An 18,548-nucleotide genomic window follows, 5' to 3' on the forward strand; every position below is an offset into this window, starting at 1 on the left:
CGCCGAGGACGGCGTTGGAAGGCGATGTTGGTGGTCCGCAGGAGCCCCGGTTGTCTTCAATATCGACGCCATCATCCACGCGGCATGAAGACGCCATCTTGGGCGTGGCGCACGACGAAAGGCGGGAAGCCGCCATTTTGGGCCCTCCGCGACGGAAGGCCGCCATCTTGTCGACACCACGCTGCGACGCCATGTTGAACATGCCACCGGAAGAGTCAGCGGCTGGAGGGAACGCGCCAAGGCGTCGCAGTCGTCACCTAACGACTGTCAAGGAATTCTCCATCGGGGGCGATTGGAGTGCGTTCGCCTGCAGATTTTTGGCAGCGGTGCGCTCGGCGGGGTGGACTGACGCCGAGGCATTAGAAGTTCTTCCGACTCTCCTTGATGATGAGTCCGTTAGATTCTTTCGCTCTATAAAAGCCGCGAAGAAGAAAACATTGCGTGGTGTGTTCGACGAAATGGCTGACGCTTACGAGCCGCCGGATGACGCTCATCGCCGGTTTGCGCAACGACAACGCGCACCCGAGGAGTCTCCGGTGGCGTATAGGGGCGCGGTACTGGAGCTGGCAATGGCCGCATACCCGGAGATGGAGCCTGACCTGTTGGAACCTCTCATCCTGGGGAAGATGTTGGAGTTGTCCCGGGATCTCGGCATTCCCATGCCGGTGTGCGGTCACGAGAAGCTCACATCCCGGGCTGCGGCTAAGTGTCTGGACGCCCAGTTCAACCTGCGCCGGTGGAAGCAGGTTACGGCGTGGACGGGTGGGCCCATCGTCGAAGGGGGAGCCGTGGGTTGGGACCCCAAGAATGCGGTTTATGTGCCGGACGACAGGAGCCCGCAGGAGCTGTCGGCTGCCGCTGCTCCGTGGCCGGAGCCGCGGGCTGCGCCGCCGACACGGCCGCGTCGGGACGGGGCGCCCGCAGCAAGGCGCAACAACATCGACTGCTTTCGCTGCGGGCGTAAGGGCCATTATGCCAGGGACTGCTGGGCCCGCGTCCCGGGTCCGCCCCAGCAGGAGGCCTCGACAGCGGCCGCTCCAAGGAAGGATTCGCCAGCACAGGCAAGTCGGTGCGCACCAGACACCCGGCAAGGCTTGACACCTCACTCATCACCGTTGTCATGCGATCCGGGTGTTTTTAATAACGGGAGACCATTGACTGTGCCTTGTCGTTCGGTAACGCAGTGGCGTAAGTTGGCTCGGCGGGTCGTCGCGGCCGCTACCGGTTCGTCCACAAGGGGTGGACGTACGGATTTTGGTAGATTCCGGAGCGTCCGCAACCATTATTTCGGATGTAATATTCCATCTCTTGAACATCCCACCAGGGGCCGTGAGTCCGGCTTACGCTTCCTGCGTCCCCGCGAACGGGGGTAGCATGGGCATTGTGGGCCAGGTGTACGCTAAAATTGCTATCGGGGGAGTGTCGGCCTCGGGTATTGTGTTAATTTCGAGGTCTCTTGCGGTTCCTTGTTTATTAGGGACCGATTTTCTGGCCAAAATGCCCATTTTAATTAGAATTAATGAGAACTGCATTCAATTACCGGAAGGCCGTAAAATTGCCTTTTTGCCGTCGCCCTGGGGGCGACCTGCTCCTGTCGCCCAGGTGCAGGCGTTGTCCGAAGTGTCTGTGGATATTCCACCTGGCTCACAGATTCTCATTCCTTTGCGTTATCGGAAGCCTGTACCTGGTCGTCAAGGAGCGATTGGGGTTTTGTTGTCACCGTCCGCCACCATCACGGGTGGATCGGCGCTCGTTGGGGCACAAACTATTGTTAGGCCAGACCAGCAGCCGTTCTTGCAGGTGCTTAATGCGAGTGCCGAAAGCGTGCGTGTGCCGGCGGGTACCGTTGTGGCACATGCCACTACTGCTATTACAGCTCATGATGATCTGTCCGGCCGGGGGGTTGTTGGAGGTGTTTCGGGGCCCGGAGCTGTGGATGACCGCTGGATTGCTGAATTGTGTGGGGAGAATTCAGCTCTTTTTGGGGAATAGCGTTGTGCGATTCGTAAATTGTTATCGAGCTATTCTGATGTGTTTAGTTCCGATGATTTGGACTTAGGACGCACCTCCTTGCTTTACCATCATATTGACACAGGGGACGCTGCCCCTATTCGGTTGAACTCGCATCGGATGAGTCCGGCTGAGCGAGAGCATGTTCGAGGGGCAGTGGATGACATGTTGGCTGCGGACATAATATCTCCGTCTAACAGCCCATGGGGCGCACCTGTTGTTTTGGTCAAGAAAAAGGATGGCAAATTGCGATTTTGTGTAGACTTTCGTAAATTAAATAAGGTGTCGGTGGCGGATGCGTATCCCCTGCCGCGTATGGACGACTCTCTCGATGCCTTGTCGGGGGCGAAGTTCTTTTCAACGCTAGATCTCTCTTCGCGCTTCTGGCAGCTTCCCCTCGACGAGTCCTCGCGGGAAAAGACTGCTTTCCATACGCCGCAGGGGTTATTTCAATTTAACTGTCTTCCGATGGGGCTGAATGCGGCCCCTGCCACTTTTCAGAGGTTGATGGAGTTGGTGTTAACGGGGTTGCAGTGGGAGACATGTCTTATATATTTGGACGATATTATCGTTTTCAGCCGCACATTTGACGAGCATTTATCGCGGTTGGAGGCCGTGTTCACCAGGATGCGTTCTGCTAATTTGAAATTTAAGCCCAAGAAATGTCACCTGCTGCAACACTCCGTGCATTATTTGGGCCACATCGTCAGTGCGGACGGGGTGGCCACGGATCCGGACAAAACTGCGTGCGTCCGTGACTGGCCAACCCCTGCCACGGTGGGGGATGTGCGTCGGTTTTTGGGGTTCGCCTCATATTATCGGAGGTTTGTTCCAAATTTTGCTACGATCGCGAGGCCTTTGCATCTCCTGACGGGTAAAGGACACAAGTTCGCTTGGGGACCCCCGGAGGAGGCGGCGTTTCGAGGCCTACGCGATCTATTGGCTACGGCACTGACGTTGGATTATCCGGATTTTGCGCATCCCTTCATTCTGGATACGGACGCGAGTGACACGGGTATTGGGGCGGTGTTATCTCAGTCCAAAGATGGTGTAGAACGCGTGGTCGCGTATGGTAGCCGGGTTTTGTCTCCCGCTGAAACCCGCTACTGTGTCACTCGCAGGGAACTTTTGGCTATTGTTTTTATTCTCCGCCAATTTCGACCGTATCTGTACGGTCGTTCGTTTATTGTTCGCACGGATCATGCGGCCTTGCAGTATGCTCTTAAAATGGACCAACCATCCGGCCAGCTGGCGTGATGGTTGGACACGCTGCAAGAATTTTCCTTCCAAATTCACCATCGGAAGGGAGTGCGTCACGCTAATGCGGACGCACTTTCCAGGCTGCCGCAGCGATCCCCTTGCGCATGTGCGTCGGGGACGCATAGGTGTGGCCCGATTCAGCACCCCCCTCCGCCTGTCGCGCTGGCAGTCGAAGTGCCGGAAGCTCCACTTGAGCCGGGGCCGACTGATGGGGGACCGGCTGATGGCATTCTACATCTGTGTGGATTCGGGAACAGATGTTGGATGATTCCTTGGTAACGTTACGTAAGCGGCCTGTCAAGGGGAGTGGGCGACTCTGTGCGGGCGGCGTGCCGGAAACCGCTCTCCGTGATGGCTTGCTGATGTGGAGGGAAGGGATGCAGGAACGCTGGCGTCTGGTTGTACCGGCATCATTGCGGTACGAATTGATTAGGACTCTGCATTGTGACACGCTTTTACATCTGGGGGTGCAGAAGACGCTATTGACGCTGCAGCGAGACTACTATTGGCACGGCATGACGACGGATGTCGTCGGGCACGTTCGCGCGTGTCCCGATTGTGCCCGCCGTAAGCCGCCTAAACATCCATATGTACCGCCGATACAATCCATCCAGGTGTCTCGAGTTAATGAGTTGGTGGCGTTAGATATTTTGGGACCCTTTCTGCCATCCGCTAGGGGAAATAAATATTTGCTGGTAGGGGTGGAGTACCTCTCCCGCTGGCCGGTGGCCTGGCCTTTGCCTGACCAGTCAGCGGCGTCTATCACGGACGCCTTTCTTTTTGGGTATGTTATGGACAAAGGGGCGCCGGAAAGGCTCCTTACAGACCAAGGCCGGAATTTTTCCTCCAAATTGTTGGGGGAGGTGTGTGCGGCGCTGGGTACAAAAAAAATACGGACATCTCCCTACCACCCACAAACGGATGGTATGGTGGAACGGCTTAATCGGACCCTGTCCGCCATGTTGTGCCATACGGTTAGTGAAAAACAATCGGATTGGGATTTGCATATCCCTGGGGTGCTTTCAGCGTACCGGATGACGCCGCATGCGGCTACAGGATATTCGCCGTTTTTTCTAATGTACGGTCGTGAAAACGTACCGCCGATTAATGAACAGTTGGGAACCGAGGCGAGGGGACCTGTCAAGCCTCTTCCTGATTACATTCAGGACACCGTTCGCCGAGTCACTGAAGCGCGGGTGGAGGCTCGCATGGCTACGGCCAAAGCCCAGGCTCGGAACGAGCGGTGTGCGCGACGTTCAAAAGGGGAATGCCCTTGGAAAACGGGGGACCTGGCCTGGCTCCATTGTCCACAGGTGCGGCCAGGTACCTCTCCTAAATTACATAAGCCATGGCAAGGGCCGGTTCGCCTCATCGAGGTTCCCAACCCACAGTCGGCGCGTGTTCGGTTTGGTTCTCGGCGTTGGTTCGTCCATACATCTCGGTTGAAACCATACGTGGCCCCTCGACCGGATGCGTCATCTCCTGAGGTTGTCTTGCCAGGGTCTGTTGCTGCCGACTCGCCCTTGCCTGTGCCTGCTGACTTTGCTAGAGCGCCTGTCGTGCCTTTCACAGACGAGCCGGCTGTGACGCGGCAGGGGAAAGCGGACCCAGCTCGGGGTGCGCCTACCACGGCTGCGGAACCTTTGAGGCCCGCAGCCCTTCCTACCCTGCCGCGGACACGATTGCGGGACGCCTCTGGTGCTGCGCCTTCAAAAACAGGGAACCGGGACGTTGCCAGGCCTCCAATAGCGACAGACGAACTTCAGCCTGTCGCTCTTAAAACCCTGCCACGTTCCCGCTCGGCGGGAGGGCCACCGACCGTCCGGGACGGCCCGGCGACCCGCACCCGCTCGAAATCCCTCACATTTCGTTAATTATTGTGTTGTGTTCTTGTTCTTTCCGTATATTATCGTGTGTTCTGTGTCCTTTTACGCATTCGGTCGTGTTCGCTCGCATTGCTTATTGGAGTTGTGTTCAGCCGAGGTCGGCTGGATTTTCTCTACGGGGGAGGGTGGTGTAATGCGGGCGTAAACGACCTTCCGGAAGTGACGTCATGGGGGGAGGAGTTACGTCACGTGGGGGAGAGGGTAAGGGTCTATAAGGGGGGTAACCGGAAGCAGTCGGGAGTGATCGGGGACTGGGAGAAGTGAGAGGCCACGCAGGGCGAAGGGTGAGAGAGAGTGGCGAGGTCGCCACACACCCAAGCCAGGAGGATCGGCACCGTCGGCCAACGGCGACCGACCCTGGGGCAGGAGGAGCAGCGAGGAGGCTGCAGAGAGCAGCGGGTCTGCAAGAGAGGAGTCGGCAGCAGGGGTCTGCACGGCGCGACAGCAGCCTGGGGCTGCAGAGTGTGGGCTACGTGAGCGACAGCCGCCTGGGGCTGCAGGGTGGAGAGTATATAGGGGAGTACCGTGAGGGAAAGAGATCGAACCCAAATAAAGGACACAGGACAGAGAGAAGCGTCCGAGTCTTTTATTACACATGTATAAATCACCTCACTACACCCCCGCTAATAACCTAACGAGGAAGAATGTCTCGATGCGAGGAAGAAGGTCTCGATGCGTGCGTGGTGAAGTCGGCGCGGGAGGTCGGGGGGCGAAGGGACGCGGCGCCGCGTGTCGTCTGCGGAGTCCTTCTCGCGTCTGTGGCCACATCGAGACCCCCGCGACTCGACGGCGGCGCCAAGTGGAGACCTCGGGTCGGCCCTGTGACGTCACCGCCTTGCCACGCGGTGGCGCCACAGCGCGGCAGCAGCAGCGACAGCAGTGGCACCTCGCGGGTTTTTTGGTCGTAGCACCGAAATAAACTTACTAGCGTAGCAGCTACACGCTGCGTGGGCTCGGTGCATGGGTGTAGAGGCGCTTGTGAAACGTGGACCCCCCTAATGGAATAGCTGCGCCGGTTAGAAACGTCTAGGCTGTCCTGCCTACGATCCATCCTGGGGTTAACCAGGCTGGATCGTGTGAGGAGCTCGCAGTTCCTTGAAAGATCTGGACAAAGTCCCTGCAGGCAAGGCTGCGTTGGCTGGGTCATGTAGCCCGCATGCCCAGCCACCGCATGGCCAAGCAGCTTCTGTTTGGCCGGATAGACGGGCCTTTGGGTAAAGTCACGTAGACAGGTTCAAAGAAAGAAGCAGTCACGAAAGCGTTAAGTCAAGATTTGGGCACGACATGGGCTGGAGTAGAGATTAACTGATGCGGTACGGGAGCATGTGGAGCTGAGTGGTCTTGCCTCTCTCCATTGTACCCACTACATTAGTATGTTGAAGGGTGTGTTTAAGTGTATAGAGGTGTGTGTGTAGGTGTGAGTGTATAGAGGTGTGTGTAGGTGTGTGTGAGAGTGTGTGAGTGTATAGAGGTGTGTAGGTGTGTGTGAGTGTATAGAAGTGTGTGTGTAGGTGTGTGTGTAAATGTATAGAGGTGTGTGTGTAGGTGTGTGAGTGTATAGAGGTGTGTGTAGGTGTGTGTGAGTATATAGAGGGGTGTGTGTAGGTGTGTGTAAGTGTCTAGAGGTGTGTGTGTAGGTGTGTGTAAGTGTATAGAGGTGTGTGTTTAGGTGTGTGTAAGTGTCTAGAGGTGTGTGTGTAGGTGTGTGTGAGTGTATAGAGTTGTGTGTGTAGGTGTGTAGAGGTGTGTGTGTATGTGTGTGTAAGTGTATAGAGGTGTGTGTAGGTGTGTGTGTAGGTGTGTAGAGGTGTGTGTGTATGTGTGTGTAAGTGTATAGAGGTGTGTGTCGGTGTGTGTAAGTGTATAGAGGTGTGTGTGTAGGTGTGTGTAAGTGTATAGAGGTGTGTGAGTGTATAGAGGTGTGTGTAGGTGTGTGTAGGTGTGTGTGAGTGTATAGAGGTGTGGAGGTGTGTGTGAGTGTATAGAAGTGTGTGTGTAGGTGTGAGTGTATAGAGGTGTGTGTAGGTGTGTGTGAGTGTGTGTGAGTGTATAGAGGTGTGTAGGTGTGTGTGAGTGTATAGAAGTGTGTGTGTAGGTGTGTGTGTAAGTGTATAGAGGTGTGTGTGTAGGTGTGTGAGTGTATAGAGGTGTGTGTATGTGTGAGTGTATAGAGGTGTGTGTAGGTGTGTGTAAGTGTATAGAGGTGTGTGTAGGTGTGTGTAAGTGTAAAGAGGTGTGTGTGTGAGTGTATAGAGGTGTGTGTGTGTAGGTGTGTGTGAGTGCATAGAGGTGTGTGTAAGTGTCTAGAGGTGTGTGTAGGTGTGTGTAAGTGTATAGAGGTGTGTGTGTATGTGTGAGTGTAAATGTATAGAGGTGTGTGTGTAGGTGTGTGAGTGTATAGAGGTGTGTGTAGGTGTGTGTGAGTGTATAGAGGGGTGTGTGTAGGTGTGTGTAAGTGTCTAGAGGTGTGTGTGTAGGTGTGTGTAAGTGTATAGAGGTGTGTGTTTAGGTGTGTGTAAGTGTCTAGAGGTGTGTGTGTAGGTGTGTGTGAGTGTATAGAGGTGTGTGTGTAGGTGTGTAGAGGTGTGTGTGTATGTGTGTGTAAGTGTATAGAGGTGTGTGTCGGTGTGTGTAAGTGTATAGAGGTGTGTGTGTAGGTGTGTGTAAGTGTATAGAGGTGTGTGAGTGTATAGAGGTGTGTGTAGGTGTGTGTAGGTGTGTGTGAGTGTATAGAGGTGTGGAGGTGTGTGTGAGTGTATAGAAGTGTGTGTGTAGGTATGAGTGTATAGAGGTGTGTGTAGGTGTGTGTGAGTGTGTGTGAGTGTATAGAGGTGTGTAGGTGTGTGTGAGTGTATAGAAGTGTGTGTGTAGGTGTGTGTGTAAGTGTATAGAGGTGTGTGAGTGTATAGAGGTGTGTGTAGGTGTGTGTAGGTGTGTGTGAGTGTATAGAGGTGTGGAGGTGTGTGTGAGTGTATAGAAGTGTGTGTGTAGGTATGAGTGTATAGAGGTGTGTGTAGGTGTGTGTGAGTGTGTGTGAGTGTATAGAGGTGTGTAGGTGTGTGTGAGTGTATAGAAGTGTGTGTGTAGGTGTGTGTGTAAGTGTATAGAGGTGTGTGTGTAGGTGTGTGAGTGTATAGAGGTGTGAGTATGTGTGAGTGTATAGAGGTGTGTGTAGGTGTGTGTAAGTGTATAGAGGTGTGTGTAGGTGTGTGTAAGTGTAAAGAGGTGTGTGTGTGAGTGTATAGAGGTGTGTGTAGGTGTGTGTAAGTGTATAGAGGTGTGTGTGTATGTGTGAGTGTATAGAGGTGTGTAGGTGTGTGTAGGTGTGTGTGAGTGTGTGTGCGTGTATAGAGGTGTGTAGGTGTGTGTGAGTGTATAGAGGTGTGTGTAAGTGTCTAGAGGTATGTGTAGGTGTGTGTAAGTGTATAGAGGTGTGTGTGTAGGTGTGAGTGTATAGAGGTGTGTGTAAGTGTATAGAGGTGTGTGTGTAGGTGTGTGTAAGTGTAAAGAGGTGTGTGTGTGAGTTTATAGAGGTGTGTGTGTGTGTGAGTGTATAGAGGTGTGCGAAAGTGTCTAGAGGTGTGTGTAGGTGTGTGTAAGTGTCTAGAGGTGTGTGTGTAGGTGTGTGTAAGTGTCTAGAGGTGTGTGTAGGTGTGTGTAAGTGTATAGAGGTGTGTGTGTATGTGTGTGTAAGTGTTTAGAGGTGTGTGTGTAGGAGTGTGTGAGTGTATAGAGGTGTGTGTGTAGGTGTGTAGAGGTGTGTGTGTATGTGTGTGTAAGTGTATAGAGGTGTGTGTAGGTGTGTGTAAGTGTATAGAGGAGTGTGTGTATGTGTGTGTAAGTGTATAGAGGTTTGTGTAGGTGTGTGTAAGTGTACGGAGGTGTTCGGGAGAGTAACCCTGGCAGCGCAACGCTGCTGGCTTCTCGTGCTGCCGCCTGTACCTCGCCTTGTCCACCAGAGGGCATCGCCTACCCACGGGTTGTGTGGCGTCAGGGTGAGAAGTGGAGGGTGGGGGAGGGGTCCGGGGATGGGGGGGGCTGCTGCTTCAGCGCTCAGTTGAAGCAGCAGCCGCTGAAAGTCACCGTAAACGTGAACACAATCAGTTAAGATCCGAAATGGTTTACTACGTCCTTCCAATGATTGCTAAGCCCGAATCCATCTTCTCGGTTGAAATTGTCGTTCATGAGGTGATCCACATATACAAACACAGAGACAGTATATAATTTAATGTTGGGTTTGTCTATGGCAGTATATAGTACGGTGTAGACTCGTGTGATGTAAGAGAATAAAGTTTAGATGGAAGCATATTATATCATTTTTACGAAGTAGAATTGTAATGTATTACTTACTGTTAGTAACTCAGCTTATTGTAGAGTATAGTAAGTATACTGATGATACTATGTGGTTTATACTTTAGTTGTTTACGCGTTGGTTTTAGTTGTTGCAGCTACATACTGTTAACACTCCTTACCTTTATTAATGCTACCCCTATCCCCTCCCTTTGATGCTGAATTAGTACTATTCACATACCTGCATTTCCCATATCCTCTCCCTTTGATTCTGCTAATCCTGCATAATGCACAGGCATATGTAGTACTAATCACATAACTGCATTTCCCATGGAAATGCTAAATTCCTCTTGATATGCAAATTCCTTTGTCAAGGCGCCCAGCTTATATATATGCTCCAAGCTCGTGTGGTGTTTCATTCAGACGCTGTCGCCTCGACAGACCTGGTTTTCACCTGAGGACGGCTGCTTGCGTTGTGGCCGAAACGTCGTGAGAATTATTTTATTATGTTTTATTTTTTTATTATTTCATTACTTCCCTTCTACGTGACTTTACCGAAAGAACCAAGAAGATGAATCCCTGCAGTCACGAAAGCTTCAAATCGAGATGTAGAGGTGTTACGTACCGGGGTGTAGCAAGCCATTACGTTGCGGTGTCTACATCACGGTCCGTGCGTGGAGTGTCTACATCAACGTCCGCATACAGCCCCGCCCCTCGGGGGGCAGTTGGCTATATAAGGCGGTGCGTGAGAGAGCTCGAGGCAGTCGTTGGAGCAGAAGAATCAGTGACGACTGAAGACCAGCTAGCTAGCCCTGGGACTACCCTGACTCGCTGAACTTATAAGAGCCGAGCAGGGCAAGCCAGGGGCGACCTCAGAGCAGCGAGGTCTGTGTCCTTGTGAGGGCCAGGCTCGTGTGGCTGAGGGTCGGACCTGAGCCGAAGCTGGGTCAGGTCAGTGAGCCTCTACAGTAATATGAAAAACAATTAAATATTCGTTTATTGTGTGGATGAGTGGGTGCGTGCATGTGTGGATGAGAGGGTGCGTGCGTGAGTGGGTGTGTGGGTGGATGAGTGAGTGGATGGGTTGATGCGTCATAGGTGAGTCGCTGAGTGAGTGAGTGGCTGGGTGCATGAGTGTGGGTTAGTGATTGAGTGGGTGGCTTAGTGAGTGGTTGAGTGTATGAATGGCTCAGTAGTTGAGTGGGTGAGTGTGAGTGGCTCGGTGGTTGAGTTCGTGGGTGGTTGAATGTTTTGGTGGTTGAATTATTGGGTGGTTGAGTGATGGGTGGGTGGGTGAATAATTACGTGGTTAGTGGGTGAGTTGCTGAGGGAGTGGCCGGGTGGTTGGGCGAGAGGGTGGGTTAGAAATTGAGTGGGTAGCATGGTGAGTGGATGTGGATGTGACCGGGTGAGTAGGTGAGTGGCTGGGTGAGTATGTGAGTGGATGGATGAGTGAGGGGGTGAGTGGGTTTGTGGATGAGTGAGTATGTGGGTAGGAATGAAACACCACCACGCTTGGAGCGTATATTTAATCTGGGTTGGAAGGGGGGAAGGGCGCCTTGACAAAATAATTTGCATATCAAGAGGAATTTAGCATATTTATGGGAAATGCAGGTATGTGATTAGTACTACTTGTGAAATGCGTAGGAGGTGGGCGGGGTGTTTAAAGTCATATTATGCCCGTGCATTATGCAGGATTAGCAGCATCAAAGGGAGGGGATAGGGGTAGCATTAATAAAGGGAAGGAATGTTAATAGTATGTAGCTGCAGTAACTAATCCACCACGTAAACAACTAAAATATAAACTACATAGACATCTCTAACGGCCAAACTGCCAGTGGCGCGAGACACGGGGGTGGTACAAGGTAACCACGCCTCCCCATGATGTCACAGACATTAGCTCCTCCCCCCATGCCCCCCCTGCCTCCCCTCGCGACCACCTTCCATGCCCCTCCCCCTCACCCCCCATGCCCCTCCCCCTCACTCCCTCTGCCCCACCCCCCTCAACCCCCATGCCCCTCCCCCCCTCACCCCCCATGCCCCTCCCCCCTCACCCACCATGCCCCTCCCCCCTCACCCCCCCATGCCCCTCCCCCTCACCCCCCATGCCCCTCCCCCTCACTCCCCATGCCCCACCCCCCTGACCCCCCATGCCCCTCCCCCCTCACCCCCCATGCCCCTCACCCCCATGCCCCTCCCCCCTCACCCCCCATGCCCCTCCCCCTCACCCCCCATGCCCCTCCCCCTCACCCCCCATGCCCCTCCCCCTCACCCCCATGCCCCACCCCCTCACCCCCATGCCCCTCCCCCCTCACCCCCCATGCCCCTCGCCCTCACCCCCCATGCCCCTCCCCCTCACCCCCCATGCCCCTCCCCCTCACCCCCCATGCCCCACCCCCTCACCCCCATGCCCATCCCCCCTCACCCCCCATGCCCCTCCCCCTCACCCCCCATGCCCCTCCCCCTCACCCCCCATGCCCCACCCCCCTCCCCCCATGCTTCTTCCGCTGGGGCCGAGAGGAGGCGACGCGCGCTGTGGATTGTGGGTGGCGAGCGGCTGGTTTGGATTCCCGCTCACGGCCACCGTCAGTGGCGAGCGAAAGCTTCTGAAGCGGCGGCTCGCTGGGCCTCCTCTACGTCAACTCAGCCTGAAGGTGAGAACCTCGCGCGGTGTGTCCACATCAGCAGTGGCGGCGGCGGTGGGAGGAGACAGAGGTGGCGCCTGGCCCACAGCCGTCACGTTCTGCGGAGTTCACGGCGCAGCTTCAAGCAGAGTTCGGCCCTGCTGCTGCTGCTGAGAGGCACTCCCAGACGGCCGCGTGGCTGGTGGGAATTATAGTTGTGGTTACATTATAGTTGTGGTTACATTATAGTTGTGGTTACATTATAGTTGTGGTTACATTATAGTTGTGGTTACAGTTGTTGGTCGTGGTTATTGTTGTGATTATAGTTGTGTGGTTGTTACTGTGGTGGTTGTGCAGGTGGTGGCACACGAGTTCACCCATAGCACCAGGGTCTAGCCCTCCTCTTGTACGGAGCCAGGCAGAGCAGTCGGCCCATGGCACCTGATTCTGGCCCGTGACCTCCTCCTGCACTTAGCCTGGCACAGCCGTCAATCCATGGCACCTGGGTTATTGTGGTGACGTCACCGCCACGTAGTGGTGAATGTCGACTGTTGATGTGTGTAGGATTGTGTGTGAGTATGATGGTGAATGCGAGAGTATCATGATGAGTATCATGGTGAGTGTGATGGTGAGTCTATCATGGTTGGTGAGTAATACTGAGTGTGAGTTTGACTAATTATCCTCCCTCTCCCTCTCGCTGTCTCTGCTTTCCCCCCTAACTACCTCGCCTGGTATACAGGAGTTTGTAGGTTCGATCCCGACCCTGATGCCTGCTGTATATTTGGAGTGTGCGTGTCTCTGTCTCTCCCCGTGGTCGCGTGGATTTTTCTCCGGGTCCTCCGGTTTTTCTCTCCACATTAAGATACATTCGTTTAAAGTTTTGACTTTAAACTTTCGTGACTGCAGGAATTAATATTCTTGGTTCTTTCGGTAAAGTCACCTAAATAGAAAACAAAAAATCTATTTTTTTTTTAAAAAGAATATAAATTGATAATAAAAGCAATTTATTATATTTATTTTATTTGCATTACTAATTTCTTTTTTCTATTTACGTGACTTTACCGAAAGAACCAAGAATATGAATATTCGTTTAAAGTATTTGGCTGCTATAATTTACACGTGATGATGAGCCACTTCGTTGAGCTATTATTGGTGGCAAGTCGCTTCTGAATAAGTAATATTTAAAAGTACTTTTTTTTAAACACGCTTTAATTAAATGAAATGTACCACGACTCCAGGAAGTGGCCCCGATGCTTGCCATAACGTAAGGGGCCGTGGTGATTTACAGCCAACGTCAGTTGAGCGTGGACAATTAGACCCAAGCTGAAACATACCATATAAAATGAATGTTTAAAACTACTTTGTTTTATAGAATGTAGTTTTGTCATCAGTATGACATAAGTATACCAAGTTTGCAGTCGATACCACATTGGGAAGTGGGTTAAAATTGAGTTGCAAGATTTGAGGATACGAAAACAACAACAACAGACAGTGAGTTAAATGAAAGCGCGTAATAAAAGAGATGTTTATCTCAGTGGACCTTACCTGGTGAAATGAAAATCGTTGAGATCTAGTTTTATCTCTCCTTCCCGAGCACAACAACAAGCAGGAGTAGTGGGAGGAGCATTCTCCACTAAGTAGTGGTGACGACACCACGGCGCTTGTGCCAGGATATGTACACCACAGATATCCATCACATAGAGACCCAGAGAGTCATCACACATAGACCTATACACTCACTACACACAGACCCTCAGACTCGCACAGAGGTCTATAGACTCACCACACAAACACATGGACTCACATTCTCAGGTTTTTTCGGTAAAGTCACGTAGGTAAAAACATTAAAATTAATGAAAGTAAAATAAAACAAAACAAAATAAAATTCACGACGTTTCGGAGGCAACACAAGTCTCCGTCATCAGGTGGGACCGTCACAGCCGAATTAGCTGCATCAAGTGAAGCAATGATTCAAGATGTAATCCCTTATAAGCAAGTTGAAGGGAGGTGGAGAGGGGGGGAGAGCTTATCAGGCTGTGGTAGCCAATGAATGGAAACGTATCGGGAGGGAGGAGGAGCGGTGATCAAAGACTGCACGCAGTGCTCAACACAATGAATGGAGACGTGTCGGGACGGAGGGCGAGCGGCGATCAAAGACTGCACGCAGTGCTCAACACAATGAATGGAGACGCGCCGGGACGGAGGGCGAGCGGTGATCAAAGACATCACGTAGTGCTCAACACAATGAATGGAAACGTGGCGAGCGGTGATCAAAGAACAATGAAGAGATTACTGTTAAACACTGTGGATGTTAACACTCGGTGAAGTAAATTAAAATAGTGCCTGTCAGATAAGATGGTCCAAAAAGTGTAATTAAGTCTTTTTTGCGTGGTTAATAACATCTTTCCAGTGATTACTGAGTTTGTACCCATCATCACGGTTGAAATTATGTCTGTGTTTGTATATTTGTATGGCTTCGTGTACAAACCTTTGATGGTAGCCCGGAGGTTTGCAGAGAACCTTGGTCTCGGAAAAGACAATTTCATGAGAGCCCGCCGAGTTGTAGCAATGATCGGCAACGGCCGAAGAATCAGTTCTGCCGTGTTTCAGATCTGACTTGTGCTCGCGGACACGATCAGCAACATGACGTTTTGTTTCTCCAATGTAGCAATCACCACAAATGCAACTCAATTTGTAGACTCCAGGATACTGTAAGTCAGGAACGACATCCTTCACAGATGGAATCAGATCACGGATTTTATGCACTGTACTGAATCGGGCTCGTTGTTGTGAGTGTCACTCCTCCGTTGTTGTTGGAGGGCGACTGTCGCCAACTGCCAAGTAGAAGCATCCTTCACGAGCCTCCCCGCAGAGGCCGATCTCGACACCACTGGTACCAGTCGTCGGCAAAGCCCACTCAGCTCCACATCCTCCCGTACCGCATCAGTCCACCTCCACTCCAGCCCATGCCGTGCCCGCCCAGCTCCCTCCATCCACCCACATTCTCACTTACCGGCTTACTCACGCACTCACCCACTCATATCTGCTCACGCACCCACGCATTAAATTTTTAATCGTGATCAATTTACACCAAAATCTACTCTCAACCACTTAAACCACATATTCGTAAATGATGCGCACCCTAATCAGCCACTATGGCTGTGTGCAGGGTGTTGTGATGTCACGTAGTACGACGTTTTTCTTGCTCCCCCCCCCCCGCCCCCCCCCCGTTATAACGCGTTGTCTATCTATGGCCTCGTCACATTGGCCTTAATGGACGCGTGGTGATGGTGAACGATGATTCGGCGTTGGACACTGAATTACCGGAGCCCCATTTAACATTCAGGTGACACGGGGCACGGTACGTGAAGAACCTCTTATGTCCTGTAAGCAGACTTCTCTGCGTGGGATAGTTAACACCTCTTAATGCACAGACAACCGCCAACGCAGCCTCGCCTGCCGGAGGAGCTCGCTGATGATCGGACAGTGTTCAGATCTCTCAAGGATCTGTGAGCTACTCGCACACAAAGATCCACGTGTAGCCTTTAACAGACTGTTGGGGCAAGTGCTTTACAACATCATCAAAGGGGCGCTGCAATACGATGCAATCAAAATCACCGATCAGAGATTTTCCCATATATGGTCTTTGTTAATTGTGAATCGATACTAATTGTATTGATTCCACTCAGTCGATTCAGCAGCAAGCGTTTCACAGATCATACAAAGCAACGGTATTGATGCCTGGTTTGTATGTACTTTTTATAAAAAAATAAATTCATGTAGTCTATCAGACCTTTGTATTAAATCGCTCTGCAAAAAGTCATTTTATATGCTAATAAATCAATGTTATGCTAATGCAAAATTTCATCATAGCCGCGACTCAGTTTACTCTGATGTGCAATGTCATCTTTATCTCGATTCTGTGAGTGTACAATTTTATATTAAACTTCATTTACTGAGTGAATACAAGACCACTTATATGCTGATGTCCATTTTTATCATAGCTGTGATTCATTCAGCCATTCACTCACTTAGCCACAAACTCACTCAGCCACACACTCACTCAACGACTCACTCAACTACTCAGCCGCTCACTCACTCAGATATTCACTCACTCAACTACTCACTCAATCAATAATTAACTCAACCACTCAACCAATCATTCAACCACCCACTCACTCAATCACTCAACCATCATGCTCTCACTCAACCATTCACTCACTCAGCCACTCACTCAGCCACTCACTCACTCAGTCACTCAACCACTCGCTCTCTAAACCACTCGCTCATTCAACCGCTCGCTCACTCAACCATTCACTCACTCAACCACTCGCTTGCTCACTCTACCACTCACTCACTCAACCCCTCACTCAACCTTTCACTCAACCCCTCACCAAACCACTCAACGACTCACCAGAATCCTCTCGGCTTGGGGACTCACTTAACCATTCACTTAATCACTCACTAGAGCAACCACTCACTCACTTAATGACTTACTCAACCACTCAACCAATTACTTTCTCACTCAGCCACTCACTCCTTCACTCAGCCACTCACCCTTTCACTCAGCCACTCACTCATTTAGCCACTCACTCAGCCACACACTCAACCACTCAGCCGCGCACTCACGAAGCTACTTACTCACGAAGCTACTTACTCACTCAACCACTCACTCACTTAATCACTTACTCAACCACTCAACCATTCACTCAATCAGTCACACTCACTCAACGATGGGAGCTCCAGGGCATGCTGCGTGCTCGCCAGGAGGGACTGGGCAAGATGGCGTAGTCGCTGGAGCAGCTGCGGGCGCTCTCACCCTGGCGGAGTGCAGCAACACAGTGGGGCGGCATCAGCGGGACACTCTGGACAACGCAGGCAAGGTGCGCGCCAGCCACTCACTCACTCATCCACTCGCTCACTCACTCACTCAGCCACTCATACAACCACTCGCTCATCCACTTACTTAAACCACTCACTCAACTACTCACTCACTCAACCACTCACTCAACCATTCACTCAACCATCCACTTACTGAACCACTCAATCAATCACTCACTCAGTCATTAACTCAACCACTCACTCAACCACACAATCATGCGCTCAAACACTCACTCATTGGTTCAAACACTCACTCATTCAAATACTCATTCAACCACTCACTAATTCACTCAACCACTCACTCACTGAACCACCCGCTCTCTCAATGAACCAATCGCTCCATCAACCACTCATTCTACCACTCACTCAACCATTCACTCACTCACCCAGCCACTCACTAAACCAATCAGTCACTCAATCATGAATTAAACCGCTCACTCACTCAACCCCTTACACACAGGCTCATCACCTGTGTCTCAACCATCTTACTGAGTAACATAACTCTTTTTTTAGAAGTGACCTGGCCACAAATGATAGGTCAACAACGTTCCTTATGTGGAAATTTATAGTAGCCAACTACTCTAAACGCCTGTTTCTAAATGTGTAGGGAAAATCCAGAGGACCAGAATAAAAATCCACTTGACCACGGAGAGAACATGCAAACTCCAAATATACAGGTGTCAGGGTTGGGATCTAACCGACAACCTCCTGTATACCAGACGAGGTAGTTAACATTGTATCCGGGCAAGCCGTACATCGAGCTGGAGTGGACCATGCGGTCCATCCCTATCGCGTGAGTGGCTCCAACTGTTGTTATTGTGTTCATATGTGTGTGGTCTGCTTGTGTGTATGCGTGTGCCGCACTGCGCTATGAACCCAACTTGACCAGGCTGTTGCCCCACTCGCCCGACTCGTTGAGAGGCTTGCCCACCCCCCAGGGCGTTGTCGTGAAGATACCGCTGGGAGGAAGAATATCTCACAATACTGGAAGAGGTGAGGACTACACAGTGATTAACTGAGTGGGTGTGTGGGTGAGTCGGTGGGTGAGTCGGTGGGTGAGTCGGTGGGTGAGTCGGTGGGTGAGTCGGTGGGTGAGTCGGTGGGTGAGTCGGTGGGTGAGTCGGTGGGTGAGTCGGTGGGTGAGTCGGTGGGTGAGTCGGTGGGTGAGTCGGTGGGTGAGTCGGTGGGTGAGTCGGTGGGTGAGTCGGTGGGTGAGTCGGTGGGTGAGTCGGTGGGTGAGTCGGTGGGTGAGTCGGTGGGTGAGTCGGTGGGTGAGTCGGTGGGTGAGTCGGTGGGTGAGTCGGTGGGTGAGTCGGTGGGTGAGTCGGTGGGTGAGTCGGTGGGTGAGTCGGTGGGTGAGTCGGTGGGTGTGGGTTAGAGATTGAGTGGGTGCTCGGTGATTGTGTGAATTGTGGGTGGGTGGGTGAGTGAATGGTTTGAAGTGATTGAGTGGGTGAGGGAGTGGGTGAGAGGTGGGTTGGTGAGTGGATGAGTACATTGATGGGTTAGAGATTGAGTGGGTGGGTAACTAGGTGATTGGGAGGGTGAGTGGGTGAGTGGCTTAATGGGTGAGTAAGTCGGTGGGTGAGTAGGTGAG

This window comes from Lampetra planeri, unplaced genomic scaffold (genome assembly GCF_965212315.1).
Source record: "Lampetra planeri unplaced genomic scaffold, kcLamPlan1.2.h2 scaffold_178, whole genome shotgun sequence".
Classification (NCBI taxonomy): Eukaryota; Metazoa; Chordata; class Hyperoartia; order Petromyzontiformes; family Petromyzontidae; genus Lampetra; species Lampetra planeri.